The sequence below is a fragment of the Sceloporus occidentalis genome, unplaced genomic scaffold (assembly GCF_023333645.1).
Source record: "Sceloporus occidentalis isolate IW3139 unplaced genomic scaffold, rSceOcc1.0.p SCAF_2, whole genome shotgun sequence".
In the NCBI taxonomy this organism is placed as follows: domain Eukaryota; kingdom Metazoa; phylum Chordata; class Lepidosauria; order Squamata; family Phrynosomatidae; genus Sceloporus; species Sceloporus occidentalis.
The window spans coordinates 134569853-134590094 of record NW_028316982.1 but is presented as its reverse complement, the minus strand read 5'-3'; positions in this window follow the sequence as shown (position 1 = coordinate 134590094).

Genomic DNA, 20242 nt, shown 5'->3' with positions numbered 1-20242 from the left:
AGGGGACCTTAACTCCAAATGCCATAACAAGGTACTTAGGAGAAGAAAAGGGAAGAGATAGAGAAGCATGAACCAAGGTAGATCATATCCAGGGACCATGGCCATTCCCAGTGACCAAAACATCATCTTTGAGGTGTTCCAATCTTCTTATGCTTGATCCACCACCACCAGTGATATGAATACTAATTCTGTGAAACCAACTTCTCTGTATGCTAGGAAAAATGAGATAGATTAATTGATAGATTCATGACTAGATAGATTCCAAGGAAATGATTTCAAAGAGTGAGGTGGAGTGAGGAAGAGAGACTTATTTAAAGGCATTATGTCATAAAATTGTAGAAAACATATTAATTATAAGGTGTGGAAGAGTATTAAAACTTTTGTTAATTGCAGTTACTGTTTTGGGGCCGCCGTGTCTTACTTTACTGCATCTGGTAACTTATTTGCAAACTTTTAAACCATTGGTCAAACATTCAAGATTAAGTTCATAATACACTTTTATAACTAAGTAGCAGCCAGTGCCCAATTAATATATTTCATGGTATTTAGTTCTCTCTCTCTCTCTCTCTCTCTCTCTCTCTCTCTCTCTCTCTCTCTCTGTTGGAATGTTTTAAAGAAAGCTATCTGCAAGATGCAAAGAGACGTGTCTGCTATGGATTTGTAAATATCTGATGCCTAAGACATGGACAAATTTTAGGAGATAAGAACTGCATTCAGCAAACTCTGTACATTGATTACATCTCAGCAAACGAGGGATAAGTGCAGAGTAAAGGTCAACAGATTAAATATGTAGTTTAATCAGCAAATTATGTAAATGAACACAAATGAAATACACCATTCAACCGTTATGATCAGTAAAGCATGCAGCTCCATTAAGGAAAGTGTATGAGTGCTCAGCTTCTTACTCAAGCGTCTGCATCTGGGAAAGTTTTTCATAACTCGAGAAACTGATAAAGGATACACTTCACTGAGAGTGATAAGGAGGTCAAAAAAGCAGGCAAAGTGACAAAAAAAAACCCATCATCATGAGATATTGCAATAAATAGAAATGTGGCAGCCAAGGACGTTAAGGATCAATGGGCAGTACTAAGGGATGAAACCCAACTTAAACTTGCTTCTCACACTCTGGAGGGTAAAGATCAGGGAGGAAGCTATGGAGGAAATTAACTGCTTGAAATATGTCTCTACTTGCCCTCAGCTACAGTTCACAGATCAACAACTAAGCAAGCTCTTACCGCCACATTTCATATCACCCCCTCTTCAATATCAGCCACAATTCTGTCATTATCATGGTGGAGGCTATGATGCAAATCTCACTAATCTATGTTCTGTGTTATTAAGTGTGTGTGTGTGTGTGTTTAAAGCATGCTAAGTAAGGCCTTTTCTAGCACAGGGATATAATGGGTCTAGGAAACACAAAATAGGCTTGGAGGTGTTCCACTGAATATTTTACTCATGTCCCCTGTTTAATACATTTGTTTATGAATTCAGTTGACTTGATTTTACTAAGTCTTCCACACCAGTGACATGTAAAAAGTTGATGTAGTTTGAAGTGTACTCCATAAAAACAGTCTTTGGAAACTTATTATGATGTGCTGATAACTATGATCAGATTAGTGAGTTCCAAAGCACAATCCAATCACTCTTCAGTTATGGATGACATAAATATGTGTTTTATGTATTTTCTTCTTTAAAATAGTTTCTCAGGTTCTGTACAAAAGTAGAGGATCCAGTACAGCTTATAAGTAAGCAATGATTATGGAACAGCAGAAGGGTTTCTTGGGGCTTGTCTCCTTTATCTATATACTCAATTCCTCCCAGGATGGCTATGTACTGTTTACAATATGCAGCCCCCAAACCCCAAATCAGGACTAGGCTGTTTACAAAAGGTGTATGCTCAATCCAGGATTTTCACATCTTGTTGTAGCCCCCCTCTCAGCCCCCATTGTCAGGCAACACAGTAAAGTATGTGGCAGCCAATAACAGTCTACAAAACTGCTTGCCTCCATGGGAACGATTTCCAGTCTACAAAACTATTTCAGGTATTCACCAAACAGAAGGGTACCACATTGCCGGGGTCAAGAAATCCAGTGAGACAGCAGACAGAGGTTTGAGGTGTAGGATACCAGGATCAAAGTAAAGGCCAGTAACTACTGGTGTTGTATCCAGCATCTGAGGACCTACCCATACAGGGCTGCCCTGAGCTGGTTCTCATTAGTGTATTTTGTCTCCAAGGCCTTGAGGACTAATTTGTAATTCCTGGTGGAGTCTCTTGACCATTCAGAACTTCAGGCTGCTGCTCACTTGGGGAAGTCAACTCCTGGCACAAGACACCTCACAGTAAAAAGTATTATCTTTTGTTTCCTTCCCATGTGATTCCTCCAAGGATTTGCAGGTGTGACTCACTCTGAGGTCAGACAAGACTGGGCACGTTGTTTTGACCTCAGAGTGACACATGCTTACAGTGGCAATGTGAGCTGGCTTCAAGGACTGCACAGGAAGGCAGCCACCCATTTTACCACCTTTTGCTGCTGCAGCTAATGGAGGAATCTGAGTAGAATTTGGGGCTAGGATACTTTGGCAGAACACCAAATTATTCTGAGAAATGTAGATGAGACCTTATTCAGGTTTAATCAAATTCAATGTGATTTAAATCCTTATAATTAATAATTAATTTGTTTTATTTATATACCGCTATTCCAAAGATCATAGTGGTGAACAACAAATAAGCTAATTAGCAAGTAAGCTAATTTGCCCCCAACAGTCTGGGTACTCATTTTAGCGACCTCAGAAGGATGCAAGCCTGAGTCGAGCTTGGGCCCTTTTGCTGGTCTTGAACTCGCAACCTTGTGGTTTTGAGTTAATGGCTGCAGTACAGGCATTTAACCACTGCGCCACCAGGGCTCCATATTAAAGTATGCCTTCCCAATGTAAATGATTGTTCTGTTTCCTGCTTAGTGTAATGGTAAAACTTATCAGGAATATTGCACAGTGCTTTTTCTCTACTGTTTGATGCCCTTCATGTGTTATCCTATGTGCAATCATAAATAGGTCAGTGGGTAGAATCACAGTCCCTTCCTGTGAAATCAGAGTCTGATGGTCCTCTCTGCCCAAGCTATACACAGGACTGGTGTGTAGAGGGAAGGCTGCCTAAGGGATGTAAACTCCCCTGCTCCCCCACTGTTATGTTGAGCCTTGTATGAACAAGGTTGCACTTCAGTGAGGATAGGAAACCAAATTCCAAGTAGATTAATACCCACCACCAACAACACATATCAACAAAGTTCAGGCTGTAATGTTAGTAGTGGAACTAGTGGAACTAAGCAGGAAACAAAATGAGTAGTCCCCCCCCCCATACAGTTACATAAAACTCACTCCATTCTGCAAAAGGCTTTTCTCAGAGATGTCTCAGGCGGGATACATACCGCCATTTAGTACGTATAGAATACGTACTAGGGTTAGGAAGGGGCGGTGCTTCCGCACCCCCCTAACCCTAGTACGTATCCTATACGTACAAGATGGCGGCGCCCCTTCCACATGGGCGCCGCCATCTTGACGTATTGGACGCTGAGCGTCCGTACGTGTCGCGGGCGTTGTGACGTAGCGAGTGCGCCCCTGGCGCCTCGCTACGTCGCAAACGCGACACAAGAAGAAGCTCCATTTTGGAGCTTCTTTTTCGCTCCGCGCGGGAGTCGCACCGTATGGAGGCTCCGGCTCCCCCGCGGACTAACTGGCGGCGGTTTGTATCCCGCCTCAGAGACCTTTCTTGTACCAGAGACTTTTTCGATAGCATGAAGCTTCTTTCTTAGAATGCCATTTGGATTATAATATGGATTTAATGTTCTTTACCTGCTGAAATTGAATTGTGTAGTGTAAATATGTGCAAACTATAGACTTCTCTGGGCTGTTTTTCTTTTGAACTATTTGGACACCACTTTTCATGGCACTCATTATTATACTTTATTTATATTATGCTATAGATTTACACAGTGCTGTACATACAAACAATAAAATTGATAAAAATGAAACCTGCCAATGGCGTACATTGTGCAAAATACATATAAAACAATAGATAATAATACAAGATACTCACAGTTCATGTTGCCTACTAGAGAAACTTAGGATTTTTTAAAAGGTTCTCTGTGGGCTTCTGCCAATAAAAATAAACTCCACTGGTGGGGGAGAGCTTCATTATGACAGATGTTTTCATGGTTTGAAAGCTCGTCCTCATGTTTGTTTTGACTGTGGTAGTAGCTACAAGATCCAAAACCAGAACAGCTCAGAGCAAAGCCAAGTGACCATTTACAGCTGCTGGATATTAAGGTGTTCCATTCCCCACAGAGTCCTGGTCTGGAGATCTTACCTATGCTACATCAGAGCTCATGTTTTTTTTTTGGGGGGGGGGTACGTCTATAGTAACAAGAGTGAAAGAAATGTAAATGCACATATGTGTGTGTATATGTGTGAATGTGCATACACACACACACATGCACACACACATTCAAAACGCCATGATAGGAAGGAAATGATAGCTCACCAGATCTGCCTACATGTCAGGCTCCTGCTTGCAGTCTCCTTTTCCAATAAGAGGCTGGGCTGTAAAAGTACCAACTTTATTGAAAATAGTGTACATACAAGAGAAGTGACTTCTTTGTCAGGAATGAAGATACATAGTTACAGATGGGTTATAGAGTCCCACAAGCATGTCCACCCCCCTGAAGCAATAAAGTAAATTAATTGGATAAATCTTTCCCGTGCAGTGAGGAATCTCCTCCCCAATGATGTAATGTCCTCTAGTCCGGGATCTCTGGCGAACTCTCAAAACAATTAAGTTTTCACAAGGCGTTATCTCCTCCTTGCACCTGTGGCCTTGAAGCACAAACATCCTTCACCACTAGACTAAGTAATAATGAACCTTAACAGCCTATAAGTATATTCAAGCATGGTTATATATCCCATCATCCCACAATCCTACATACATGGCAGCATTTAAAATATAACAGCAACATATATAAGCATCATGAACATATTACCATAACATCATATAAGCAATAGCAATAACTCTTAAGGTTTAACTTCCCCTCCCAACACAGGAGCAGTCTCTGCCTGGCTGGGTAACTCCCTAACATTGTAACATTCCAATCCTAATAAGCAAGCACAGAAGCTAAACATCAATCTATCCCCTTCTAGCACATTTGAACTAACCAATATATATCAAACCCATTATAAACTTATTCTAATAATATCTAAACAAAACCCTAAACACATAACCCTCATGACAGAAACCCCAAATGAATATATGAATGCAGGGGATTTCTGACACTACACGACTTCCCTACCCCACCCACTTAGGATTGCATCATAAATAACTGACTAATAGGGCCCATAAATATAACAAATATTCAAAAATGTTCAAAAAGTACTGGGGGAAAAGTGTTTCTTAAGTGTTGGGAAGCCCTGACAATGGGAATCTTGGACTGACAGAATCTTCACAATTCCACTTGTTTTGCACAATTCCTGGCAGGAACATTTACTGACAGGAAACAGCCCCTTCCATGCAAAATAAAATAAAATAAAATGTTTTGGGTACATAGAATGCTGTTTATTTGCAGGAAATGCTGTTGTGTGTGTGTGTTTAAATTGACTTTTGTGCAGAGTAAAAAATGTGATTTTTGTGCAGAGTAGTTTCCCAGTTATAGCATTTTGCTCCTCAAAACAGCATTTCCATCAGATTAAATAAGATTTCTGTACACAAGATTATTTTCAGCACATAAAATACAGCTTCCTATACAGAGTATGCTGTTTCCTGCACAAATATATTATGTATAAATTGTGTGCAGAAGTCCTAAACAAGGGGTAGGCAACCTGCGGCCCGCGGGCCGGATGCAGCCCGGCGAGGCCTTGGGACTGGCCCCAGCCCGGTCCTGCTGCCGACTGCCGCCGGGGCATTTGGGGGGGCAATCGTCTATAGAAGCCTCAGAAACATAATAAATAAATAATAATAAAATTTTTATTTATATGCCGCCCTTCCTATGATCAGGGCGGCTCACAACAGTTTAAAATATACAAAATACACGGTTACAAAATTAAAATCAAGCAACAAACAAAAACCCCATAGCCCAACCTCTTGGCCACGGAAGAGGAGGGAGGCCCACAGGATATTTATTCGGGGAATGCCTGTTGGAATAGGAAGGTTTTAAGATCCTTCCTAAATTGGGCCAGGGTAGAAGACGAGCGGAGCTCTGTGGGCAGCGCGTTCCAAAGGGCTGGGGCAGCTATGGAGAACGTCCTCCGAGTAGTGGAGGCCAACCTAGCCCCAGGCACCTTCAGTAGCTGCTGCCCAGACGTTCTGAGGGTGCGAGGCGGAATGTACGGGGAGAGGCAGTCCTTTAGGTATCCTGGGCCCAAGCCATTTAGGGCTTTATAGGTAATTACCAACACCTTATATTGAGCTCGGAAGCGAATGCATTTATATTAACATTTTTTTAAAAATCAGCAAAAATTTTCGTGTGTCCTCCATTTTTTTTAAAAAAGTGTCTTCCATTTGAAAATTTTGTCCTACATTTGTCCTGGTTCATTTATATATTTAATTTTTTTTAAAAAAAAAACATTATTTAATTACTTAATTTTTGGCTTCGGCCCCCCAGTTGTCTGAGGGACAGCAACCCGGCCCCCGACTCAAAAAGATTGCCTACCCCTGTCCTAAACTGTGAATAGGCTTCAGAAACTATAGCTTTCACTACAGTGGGAAGAAAATTACTAAAAATTGCCCATTGCTTCCTTCAGGAATGAAATTAATGAAGAATTACATTCCTACCCTATAACATGTGTGCTAAAATATGACTAGGACTCCTTTAATGTGTCAGAGGTATCTTTTTTCCTTTACAGAAGCTATATTTACTAGCAAATTTGAGCTCAGAACTCAACTGTCATTTCCTGCAGGGAACTTGTTCAGTAATTTGTTTTACATTTATTCATCCACCACTTAATATTTCACTGGATTTTCATCTAGAGATATTTTTTGTTCATTTTTTTCCTTTCCAGGTTGAATCTAGTTACATGTTCTCATTCTTTTTCAGATCGCTCTCTCAGTCACCTTTGTACACTGTTCACAGTGGTATCTGTAATACTGCTCCATTTAATTTCATTTCTAAATTTCATTAACGTGCTGTTTTCTAGCAGTTATCAGATTATTAAAGGTGGTAAATTAGGGAAGGCAGAGAGCCAATTCCTTTAAGACCCCACTACACAGCTGCCTCTGAGAAGATACAGTCTTGCAGTCACATGAAGTGATTATTAATCATTTTTACAGTACCTCAGCGCACAAAGTGCGATGTAATCCCTGTCTCAGTCATATGTACAATAAAGCTCCTAAGCAGGTAATTATTCTTCCTCCTTTTATAGATGGAAAACAGGCTGAGTGGTTAAGTGAAGCCCCAGAATCAGACTCTTATGTTAAGGGGGAAAATGCAAAGGTGAGTGAAACCAGACTTTAAAGATTGTTTTCCTCTATTCTGAGCTTAATATCATGCAATCCTTATTTAGAAGGAAAGCCAATTTTTTTACAGGGGCTTCAACCAAGCTACATAGGGCTAGGACTGTAGCATCTGGGGGGAAAACTGAGGAGCTTATCGCATGAGGTCCCAGGAACGCAAATGGCACGAGACAAAAAGAGGTGTGATGAGAACAGAACAGGGAAAGGACACATTTTCCACATGCTGGAATGCCTCTGACACTGCCAGAAGTCTCTGTTCCATTCCAAATTCATGCCAGAGAGTTCTTAACAGTTCCTGAAAATCAGCCTCTAGGGGACACATTTGGAATAGAAGAGGGATTTCTGACAGCATTGGCTGCATTCCGGCGTGCAGTAAAATGTGTCCTTTCCCCATTCCGTTCTCATCACAACCCCTTTCATCCCATGCCATTTGCATTCCTATAGCCACATGCAATAAGCTCCTGATGGGGAAACTAATCTTCTTGCATTGGGGGTGGTGGTGGTGGAGAGATTCTCAAGTAAATGCAGTCGTGGAGGTTCTACCTTGCTATATCAGCAGAAACAAATTTGTAACCCTTTTCTCTCTTGAGATTTTCTATCTAAATGAGCCCCCCTCTAAAAAAAAATTACTATTTTTTTCTACAAGAGAAAAAAATGAGAGGAAAGGTTTTGGAGAATATTGGAAATATTCTGAACTCACATATTTGACCCTAAAAACCTTTGCCTCAGAATGTGTTTTCAATGCATTCATCAAAGGTTTAATGCCCAAACTACTATTAGAACCCTTTATTGTGTTCATGGACATCTGTTTATATGGTGATTTTTTTTTTTTACATGGTTATATAGCCATTCCAAGTGAGCTTATTACTTCAGGCTGTGGATTTGGGGTTCTATGAAAAGGCAGTAGACTGTTTCTTCTTTAATTGGTTATCATAGGCGGGATACAGACGGGCAGGAGAAGACGTCTTGGAGGTGTATTCTGCTGAATACGGAGCCTCCAGACCGCCTGCCCCGGGGACATGCTTCAGGTGTTGGGGCTTCCACACGGGGGGCAGTGAGGACGCCTCACCTGGGTCCGTTTCGGACCCGTAGCTTCCATACCGCCGCCTCGGAGGACGCCGCAAAGAAAGGGGCAGCTTCCGCACGGGCGGCCCAAACCGCGGCTTTTTTTTCCTTTTGCCGGCTGGTGGATGCGCAGCTGCGCAGCTACAGCGCTAAGCAGTGGCGGCAGAAAGCCTATGTGCGCATTTAAAGTGCCCAGGCCCCTTTAAAACTTTCCCCCCCGCTCTGCCCAAGAACAATGGTGGTCTCCTGCCAGCTGGTGATCAGCTGGTGTTGGCATCCTTGTCCTCTTGCACTTTGCCAGTGTCACCAGCATCATAGATGCCTCCTCTCCTTTGGTCCCCGCGCTCCTGCTGAATCTGCAATGCACAGCCACAGCTGTCGCCGCTGCCACCGCTGTCCCCCTGCCATCCCCCATCACCTCCCTTGTACATATGTAAATATTTACAGTTTTAGGGGTTTTTTATTGTTAGGTGAAAATGGCACAGGAATGTGTGTAGGGGTGCACTTTAAAGTCCAAACTTTCCAAGCAGCGCATGCGTACATGTTGCTCTAGGGTTAGGGTTAGGGTTAGGGTTAGGGTTAGGGTTAGGGTTACGAGTCTTAAAATGCGCTCCAGCTGTGCTGCAGCTTCCACACCTGCATGGCAGCGGACGCTGCAATTAAAGCCTGACTGCAAACTGCGCATGTTCCAAGACCCCAACTCATTATGCGACGCAGCAGACACGGAGCTTTTAAATAGGCAACTTAAATTAGCGGCGTAGCAATTCTGGTGTACCGGTGCAGCAGCTCTCATGGCTTCTTCCACTTCTCGATATGTGTCAGCATTCAGGTAGGACTGCTCCAGTTTCTGCAAAATGTTTGGCTGGGACCATATAGCTATAAGGTCAGCCGTCTCAGTATGAGACCAAGACGTCCCCCTGCCTTTTTTCGGGGTGCTGGTGGATGGCTGTGCCATCCTGCCTGGTGCCAAAGGGGAGCGGCCGCACAGCTGTGCCAGGAGCAGCCGAACTGTGCCCGTTCCCAGGTGAAAATGGCGCAGGAATGTGTGTAGGGGGTCACTTTAAATTCCAAACTTTCCCTTATCACTTTCTACAACCAAAACATCCGCCGGCAAAACTTACAACTTCCCGCGATTCCAGCAACGCATGCGCACATGGAGCTCTAGGGTTAGGGTTACGAGCCCTAAAATGCGCCGCAGCTGTGCCGCAGCTTCCACAGCTGCATGGCAGCAGACGTTGCAATTAAAGCCCGACTGCAAACCACGCATGTCTCGGACCCCGACCCATTATGCGACGCAGCTGACACGGAGCTTTTAAACAGGCAACTTATATTTGCGGCGTAGCAATTCGGGCGTACCGGTGCAGCAGCTTACATACGGAGCTGCGCACGTACGCCGCAAATCAAAAAGAAGCGGAAAAAAGCAGCACCTTTTTAATGCCGCTTCTTCCCGCTTGGGGCGTGCGGGGGGCGTGTTCATGGCAGCATTCAGGTAAGGGCCGTCTGAAGGCTCTACCTTCATGACGTCATGAATACACCCCTTTTTGCCCGTTTGTATCCCGCCATAGTATTTTTAGTGATAGAGAGGCCAAGGAGTGCTTGTGGCATTTTCTGTTCATGTATCATAGTAGATACCACAGCTTGTGTGGATGGACATCATCTGCTGATCTGTTTCAGGCAACAAAACATTTGGCACCTGTTCTGATTATTGTGTTCCTATGTGAAAACACAAGCTTGCTACATGCCCTAATGGCACCCAGAGGATAAATTTGAAGTGACCCCAAATATGATTTTGTCTGATCGTGGAAGCCAAGCAGGGTTATTCCTGGTTTGGTTTTGATTAAATAGGTAAAGTTTTCCCCTTTGACAATATTGTCAAGTCATGTCCCACTGTAGGGGGTGGTGCTCTATAATTGGGAGGCTGGTGGACCTGGACAATGCAGTCCAGACTCCCAGCTATCCAGATGACAAATCTCATTTGATCTGTTAGCAAAATTAGGAAAATGGCATTCAGGTATTTGATTCTTTTCTTGGTCTGACTAACATGGTGACTGTATAACTTGCAATATCTTTCTGTGCTTGAAGAACATGAAGGTTCTCCATATTGTGGAAGACAAGTGTGAATACATTTGCCTTCCCTTTAAACATTTACAAATAGCAGTTGCAGGAAAAAGGAGTCATTTTAGCATTTGAGGGCTATTAATCCTTTTCCTATGCTATTTATTGACACCACCTCTTTGTTACATGATGACTCTTGGGTTCTTGGAGGTGTCTTATTCTTAGGGTCACCATTAACTGACTGGACAGCAAGTAGCAACAAATTTGCACCATTTGAAACATGTGTCCATGATTTCATTTCTGATTGAAACAAATGTTAGGTATATGTATCATTCACATTAATTGACAGAAGATAAAGATAAAACTCCTGCTGCTCCATGTCAAGGCATGATCCATGTCACCCTACCCATGCAGCTGCTATCTGTACAGGTTTAAAGTAAATATGCAAGTGTAGTGAGTTGTGATTGTTTATTTGTTTATTTCAATGATAGGGCTTTGAATAATTCGTAAAGGCCTTCAGATCTCCTCTGTCCAAAGTAGCCATGATAGTATAACCTAAGAATCTGTGATACTGATGTTAGGCCAACCAATTTCAGTACTAGTGATAACATTTTTCTCTGATAACAAAGATTTCTTGATGTTCTCAGCACAAGGGAAGAAGAGGGGAGAATCACGTCCCCTTCCAATCAGTAAGCATCATCATAGCATCTAGAAAGCCAATCTTGTTGTGTTTTATAAACTCAATTTATTCAGCTATTACTGTAGTATTTCTAATTGCTTATTGCTATAGTATTTCTATGTATAGTTGTAAAACCTGAACAGTGAAGAAAGCTGACAGGAAGAGAACAAACCCATTGAAATGTGGTGCTGGAAAACAATTCTTCAGATCCCATGGACTGCCAAAATTACCAATAAATGAATCCTAGAGTAAATCAGTCCTGAACTCACCCTAGAAGCCAAAATGACAAGACGACTCAATAGAAAAGACAATTATGTTTGATAAAGTGGAAGGCAGTAGATAAAGAGGGAGACCACACTATCTTTGTTTTTATTTGTGCTACTGCATTCTCCCTCCCCACTTTTTGGTTTTTACAGTGCACCCGCATCATACACAGGCTCACTTTACATGGCTTTCAGCATATGCTGAAAGCCGCATTTAAATGGGGCTCGAGCATAGGGAGTCCAGAAGCGATCCCTCACATAAAGCAAGGGCGCACTGTATAAAACAAGAATTTGCATTATGTTTGGCTTTTGTTTACTTAGCATGTGTCCATACTTCAAAAATAATCCAATTTCATACCACTTTAATGTTCATGGCCTAATGCTATGGAATTCTGGGAACTGTAGTTTTATGAGATATTTAGCCTTCTTTGTCAGACAGCTCTGGTGCCACAGCAAACTATAGTTCCCAGAATTCTATAGCACTGAGCCACAGCAATTAAAGTAGTGTCAATCTGGATTATTTCTACAGTGCAGATGCAGCCTTAGTTGAACAGTCTGCCCTCCATATCAATGGACTTGCCATCCAAGGATTTGAGCATCGGATGGCAAGCCCACATGTGGCAGAAGAGACAGAGGAAGTGAGGAAGATGACAGGGAGGAAGAGAGGCAGGAAGTGGCGGGTTGAGGAAGAGGAAGGGGCAGCCTGTTGCCACCCGTTGTGGTGACAGCAGCGAGGCAGGCTTAAGGGGGGCTGGGGTGTGGCAAACTCCTATTGTTCCCAGTGGTGGCACAGCCATGTGGCCACACCACCATTGAGAACAATAAGACTTGAACATCTGTGGATTTTGGTATCTGTGTGAGGATCCAGAATGAATGTCCTGCAGATATTGAGAGACCACTGTATCACAAATCTAGGTTGGGCAGGCCTTCCAGAATAGTGCAACACACATTCTCACATCTCTATCATAATTGATGTATTGGACCTCAGTTCTGAATTGCAAATCTTCAGTGAAACTTGGGTTTTGTATGATGTTTGTATGATGTTTCAATTTTAGCCAAATAATAATTAAATTTATTTATATCCCACCCCTTTGAGGTCAATTGGGGTGGCTAACAGCAATAAAATACAATACATTATACATCAAAATTCCCTCCCCCCCCTTAAAAAGTTATTAAATCACTTATAATTAAAACCAACAATTTAAACAACAGTAACACATACACATTACAAGACAAAAACAAGCCAAAACAAAACAAAACAAGTAAAACAAAGCAAAACAAAACAATAAACTACGGTGGCATTTCCAGGGAGGATAAGAAGAGAGTTCCTGAGGCCGGGGTTATCTATATATCTTGTACTCTCTCGCTGATATACAACATATCATTTGCATAATAATATATTAACACAATTATTTCATGCTTATTATAATTCAGAAATCAACACAGTAACACCTTGTTGCAGAAGATGAATACTACAACATCTCCACTGAGAAAAGAGTAATTCAGCATAGCGGTAGTTTTAAAATGAGCAAGCTTGGAAACTACTTACAATTGATGAAATGGTATATTTGGCTTTTTAAGTTTTGATCTACACATGAATGCAAAATGTCTGCCTTTCCCTGTGGCCTGAGAGATGGTCAGGGTAAGACGTAGCACACCTTAGAGGCTTTCAAATGTTCTGTCTTCAGGGAACTCTTTTTATAGCTTCTTATTTCTTATCATGTCTCCTGTGGAATTCCAGAGTGTGACTGAAGACACCATAACTTAGAATTCTTCCTGAGGCTGCTAAGGAACTAGAAAACTGTAGCTGACAGTCTAACAGCAGACTAACATTCTGAACATACTGAAATGAATTAATATCAGCTCAAGTTAATTGATGAAAGTAATAAATATCTCTTGCATTATTTGTGCAAGTTTCTCGGGTGTTATCTGGCTAAAAAACTATTAAGAAAGAATTTATATGCATGATAATATGGTACTATTTGTGTGGGGTTTTGGCTCTTGTTGTTGGCCTTTATGTGCTGCACACTATTTAAAGAACTCCCCCCTACAATATTTGCATCACCTTTTGATCAAAAATGACAGAGAAATGATATTCCAGAAAAGCTGGTCTGACATTACCAATCTCTTAATTGAGGGAATCCTATGACCCTTACAAGAAACCATGGGATGCACTTGAATAGAGTTTTAAAATTTTTGACATGCTAAGTACTTAGTATTATATAGTATAACTGGAGCAAGTTATTTTATTATTTAATCTGATTGCAATGGCTGTATATGACTTGAAACTATGATGCCTTGAAGTATCTCTCTTAAAAATATGTAGGTAAAATAGGATTTTGAAAGTATAAATCTGAAGACAATCTAAATATAACTAACAATTAAATGAGTACAAACTTTTCAACATTCAATACAATTCAAAATAAAACACAAGAAAAATTATGAGTCAGAGAATCAACAAACATGTATATTTCCTTCTAAAAAATTAGGCCATGAAAAGTCTCTTCCCCAGTGCCTGATTTTCATTACAAAAACTCACTGCTGTAATTGGATAAACTGAATCTACTTTTAAAACTAGGCAACATTTGTAAATATTTCCTTTTTTTTTTGTTTACTCATTGGGGGAAAAGTGATAAGCTATGGTGTAGTTCTAGATAGGCAGTGATAGCAAAACTCCATTATAGATAGCAAGGTATCAGTGACTAGCAGGATATTCACTTGTGAAGACAGAGTTATTTGCTAAGTTTTAGTAACATTTTTTTTCCAGTCCTGAAAAAGAGGAAAGTATCTTGAATGTGAGGGATAGGTATGAAATGTGATGTTATTTTTTTTTGGGGGGGGGGGGGACTACAAGAGCCTACATTAACCCGAGGTGGAGGGAATTTGCCCCTCTCTTTGCTACAGAATTGTACAATTCAAAAACATCCTTATCTGTGATTAGGAGCCCTTTCATTCTGTAAAATTCACTGTACAACATTTTAGGGGCCCTTTCACTCTATAAAATAGAAGCATAGAATGACATGATTACATGCTTTTATTTTAATTGCCATGACAGCATGCTATGAAATCATAGGATTTGCAGTTTAGGGAAGGGTATTCACAATTCTCAGCCTGAGAGCTCTTGTGCCCCACAACAACAAAGCTGAGTATGCAGCCATGGCAGTTAATGTGAATTACAGTGATGCAACTGTATAGTGTGAATGGTCCTTAGGACTGAGCAAACAGAACAGATCAAGTTCATGGAGCAGCTCTAATTTCTACATTGGATCTCATTCCAATGCAGGTCTGTGTCAGATTTCAAAATTTGTTTTTTCCCCTGCCTGAAAATGTGAATGAGCATGCTTTTGTGAACATTTCTAAATGCATATATATTTGCCTACCCAATAGGAAACAACATGACCAGACAACCAATCAAGGTTTCTAAAAGGACAGTTTATTAATGATGTAAATTTTAAAAACAAAATTAATACTCTGCAGAGAGGAGGAGCCTAAAGTGGGTTCCAGCTGCAGAAGAGATCCCAACCTGACCAACTCCTCATCCACTCTTTCCAATAGTAGACAAAGGAGATCCCTCCCTACAGCTTGCTTTACCATATAGGAGTGGGGTAAAATTCCTTCATTCATTGAAGCATTGTTGTTTTTTGCTTCATTAAAAATGTGTACATTTTCAAAAGGTATATATCTCGTAATTTTTTAATTATGTGCATTTTACACAATTATTTTGTTGCATCAATTGCATTAGAGACTTGTAAATGCAGAATTTTTCAATCACCATTTACAATTGGATTGTCTAATCTGGGGAACTCTGTACATGTATACACACCGAGCACAAAGACACACTCAAATAGAGCAGAAGACACCTTGATCATATAGTGGAGGCCTTTGAAGACCCTAACCATCTGATTGGGGTGTGTGTTCCATTTCTTCTCTCTTCTCATTGGTTGTGTAGATGAATCCACATTCTGGAGAAGCAGGGAAGCCTGTCCATGGAGCATCTGCAGGTAATAGATGTGGTGGCAGTGACTCAGGGGATGGGGGAGGTCCAGCCATGTGGATTTGATTACCTTTTCCTCTACATGAAGCAAAAACTCTGTTCAGCAATGTCTCACAGGTTGTGTGTGTGCATGTTTTTGCCTTCAAGTCAGCTGTCGACTTATAGTGAGCCCCTGAATTTACAGTTTTTCATTTTGTCTGTCTTGTTTCTGTATTGCCAAAGAGTTATATTAATGCAAAGTTAAGAGACTGCAATTACCAACACAAAATAGTGTTTCCTGTCTAAATAATAGATCCTGCCTCTATAGTCTTCCAGCACTGAATTTGCAACAGGAAATGTTCTCTATTTGCTTTCACACAAATTGTTGTTGTTGTGAGCCTTCAGGTTATTTCTGACTTACAATGACTCTAGCCCCAATCGTGGGGTTTTCTTGGCATAACTTGTTCCAAGGGAAGTTGCTTTTGCCTTCCCCTGAGGCTGAGAGACTGTGGCTTGTCCAACGTCATTCAGGGATTTTCCATGGTCGACCTGGGCTTCAAATCCAGTATCCTAGTCCAGTGAACAAACCACTGCACCATATTGATCTTGCCCTATCTTTGACAAGAAAAATTATTCTGGTTGTGAAGATTTACCAGCATTTCTACAATTAAGCTGTGGAAATGATGATGAAAAGAGAAACGCGTCCCAAACTTGTTAGCCTCAAAAGGCTAACTATGGAGGAGGATAACTTAGACTTAAACACAGCTGGGGAGACCAAAGAAGTATGAGAGAAGCTAACAAGAGAAGAAAAGAAGCAGTGTGTCTCTTTTGCGGGGGGGGGGGGAGATAAGATATATATTCAAAAAAGAAATGAAGAAATGTGTGAAGTATAAGTACAGTGAGTCAAATGCATCTTCTCAGTTAGACTGGCATATACTTCTAACATGGTCTTAATGTGCCCAACTCTTCCTTCCCCAGAGGCTCTGGCTCCACATCCCCATTTGTTTTTGTTTTTTCTCCAACATGATTTTGGGGATTTTTTCCTACTCCCATGTTTTGACAATGTGGCCCTAGTAGCAATTTGCCTTTCTCCATCCTCCAACTCTCCACTTTCCCCAAAGACTTCTATTGCTGGTCAGAATTTGGCTGAAAATGGTAACCAGGTGCACCCAAACAAACCAGGAAGAGCCATGGGATCAACGATGTGCTCCTGCCTTCACCTATTGACCCACTCTTATTTTAAATAGAGCAGGGCTCTGGGTGAGAAGTCTGATCCTAACTACAACTTGAGAGAAGTTATTTTTAAAAGACAACAGCAACTTGCTAATTGGGGATTCTATGAGCAGCTTCCAAGTTTTCACCCTGCTATAATTTAACACCATGAGTCTCCTGGTATATTTAAAATAATAAGCAAAATCAGTTCCATTATAACTCTCTAGGACTTCGCATGTATTCTAGAAAATTTTCCCAATCCTATTGAAATGGAGATTGAGGTGTGACTATTCCTCATCTATTAAACCTCCTCAGCTATTACAAATTTTATAGTGGCTTTAAAAGGATCCACCATTCCTGTGGGGCTCATTGATACTGTACGTAGCCAGCCATGGTGCAAAGACAATAGCTACATCTAATACTCACAAACATCAATAATCTCTTCCTTCACCATCTCTTTTTACTGTTTGCCTTCAATTTCTTGCAACAAACCTTGCTTTTATGAATTGACAGCTGTGTGATATGCTTAGAGAAGCATTTTCAAGACTTATTTCCAAGCCCCACATCTGACAGAGAGTTGGGCTGTTTTGCTGTGTTTTTGTTCTGTTTATGCGGCAATGCTTCTTTTGCTAACTGCATTCACAGGAGCACGGTAAATCATATTGACCTGCAAGACTCTCACTTATATTTGGCATTTTCCCATTTGCCAGCTGCTGTTATGACACTTTCCTAAACTGTTAGAATGCAAGTACAGCTATCAGTATTGCATCTCTTTCTGGGGACAAGGATTCATATCACTTAATGCCTTTGTCTGAGACTTAAGGACAAGAAAAGGGCAGGAGTGGATGCAGCAATCTGACAACACTTTCACAATAACAATTCTGTACCCACCTTGTCTGCCAAAATTTAATTTACTGTCTTCAACAAGTCTGTTTTCCCAGAATTTTTTTATGTGTCATATTACAAATAAAGAAGATTCTTTCCCATGATATAAAACAGAAGATTATTAAAGTCTGGAATGTTGTTAAAATAATAAAGCTTACTAAGCATAAGATAAAGAGAAGGTAAACAGATCTCAGAAAAGTTTGCAAAGATTTGGCATTCTTTGAACGTTGGGGAATAAACACAACATTCTTATTAGTAAATATTGGAAAATTACAAAGTTCTGTACTGTTAGGATCAGGATAGACAAGTTTCAGGGCCTTTTATTGATTACTGAATTTCTCAATGTCTACAATTAATCAATACTCACAGATTACATTTTTCTTGACTTTTAACTACTCTAGATCTCTGGTTGCTAGAGAGAGTCCTTTTAAATTCATGTTCTGTTTCTAGGCTTTTCAAAAGGCACTCATCTGGATACTGCAGGAACGAAATCCTGGTCTACATAAACATAGGTACATCAGGCCTACATATACGTTTTGTGTGATCCATCTCTTATATAAAATACACATTCCCCACCTGTTTTTCTCCATTTCAGTTTTTATTCCAAGTCACATAATAATTATACTCTAACAGACACAACCCTGCTGTTAATTTTGTAATGTCTCTTCTCCTGATTCTCTCAATAACGTACTTCCTCCATCTCTGATTGGTTCCAAAAAGAGAGGGAAGAGACGTATCATCCCCATTTCCCCATTACTACATGCACATAGCAGTGGTTTCACCCCACATCAGCAATGCTGAAGAACACAGAGAGTGAAGTTTTCCCAGGTCTCTCTCTAGTGTCATGTAGGGATGTAATTCCTCATTAATTTCATTCTTGAATGAAGCAACAAGTAATTTTAGCAACTTTCTTTTCACTGTGAAAAAGTCTTCAAAATTATTGTGATTATGTTAGAAAACCCTCTAGTAAGTGTTGATAATTTAATGAAAATATTCAGAGATTACAGTAATGGTCTGAACATTAATAGAGGAAAAAGGTGGTAGTTGCAGAGATTATGAGAAAAGAGGAATACTGAGGGGAAAATATAAAGCACTTAGGTGTTACTTTCACAGGTAGTAACACAAAGTTATTTCAGAATAATTATTCAAAAATATGGATTAATATTAAATGAGAGTGGCAGAAATGAAACAAACTGAAGCAATCATTGATGGGAAGAATATCAGTTTTGGTAAAACGTATTTTACCAAAAATGCTCTTTTTGTTTCAGACAATCCCAGTTTCCAAACAATCCCAGATTTGAAGTTATATTTTCATGTTTGTGGTTTAGTGTGGAAGAAGGATTGGATAACATTGGAAGGCAAAAGATTTTCAAAGTTTGAAGGTTCTGACTGAAAGATTTGGAAGGCATGCCTTTTTTTTTTTTTTTTTTTTTGGCATAATAAACATCAAACAAATGCTGACTTTAATAATCATTTTGTTTGAAGATCTTTATTAAGAATATAGATTAAATACAGATTTAGAATATGTCTTCCTAAGTTACCATTTTGTGTCTCACCATGTGAATCCTTTACTAGAGAAAATATATTCCATGGTAAATGGCGGACATGATATTTTGATGAAAAGAGATAATGGTTTAAATACTTTTAAAACTATAGAAGAACTGGAGATACATAATATTTACTGAGAGTAGAATTACACTGGATCAGTCCCAACTGGTGAATACTGCAAATGTGGACAAGCTGACTGGGAAGCAACTTGTCCTCTTGATTCCTATCCTTCCTGACTGGTTGTCCAGGGAGGAGATGCAATTAGATCTCAGTTACAATGTATTATTAATAGATCTCCCTGGGAGATAAGCTTTCTATCATGTTTTTAAGAAGTGATGTTAAAACCACTTTTGAAAATGCCCTCCCTGGACCCCTGGACTTCAATAACTATTGAGCAGTTTCAGATCTCGCTTTTCTGGGCAAACTGATCAAGACAGCAGTAACCTGCCAACTACAGGCTGTCTTGGATGATACAAATTATCTAGACCCATTTCAAACCATCTTCAAAGCAGGATGTGGAGTTGAGACTGCTATGGTCACCATAGTGGATGATCTCCACGTTGATAGGGGGAGTGTGTCCCTGCTGGTGCTTTGGGACCTCTCAGTGGCATTTGATACCATTGACCACGGTAATCTTTCTGAGACACCTGGGGGATTAGAGAATCAGAAGCACTGTGCTTCAGTGGTTTCAGTCCTAGCTCTAAGGCAGGTTCCAGATAGTGGTGCTTGGGGATAGCAGCTCCTAAAAAAAGGAACATACCTCAAGGTGCTATCCTACCCCAATGCTATTCAACATTTACATGAAACCATTGGTTGGGATCGTCTGGAAAGATGGGGCAGAATGCTATCAGTATGCTGATGACACCAAAATATATTTCTCCTTGCCTTCAAATATGGCCTAAGCTAAGGATAGTGTGTCTCTTATGAAGGAATGCCTGGAGGAGGTAATGAGCTGGATGAGAAAAAACAAATTTAAGCTGAATCCAGACAAAACAGTAGTGTGTACCTGGGTTTGGAGGTGTGTTCAGCCCCCAAAAGACTGTGTTCACATCTTGGGTGTACTTTTG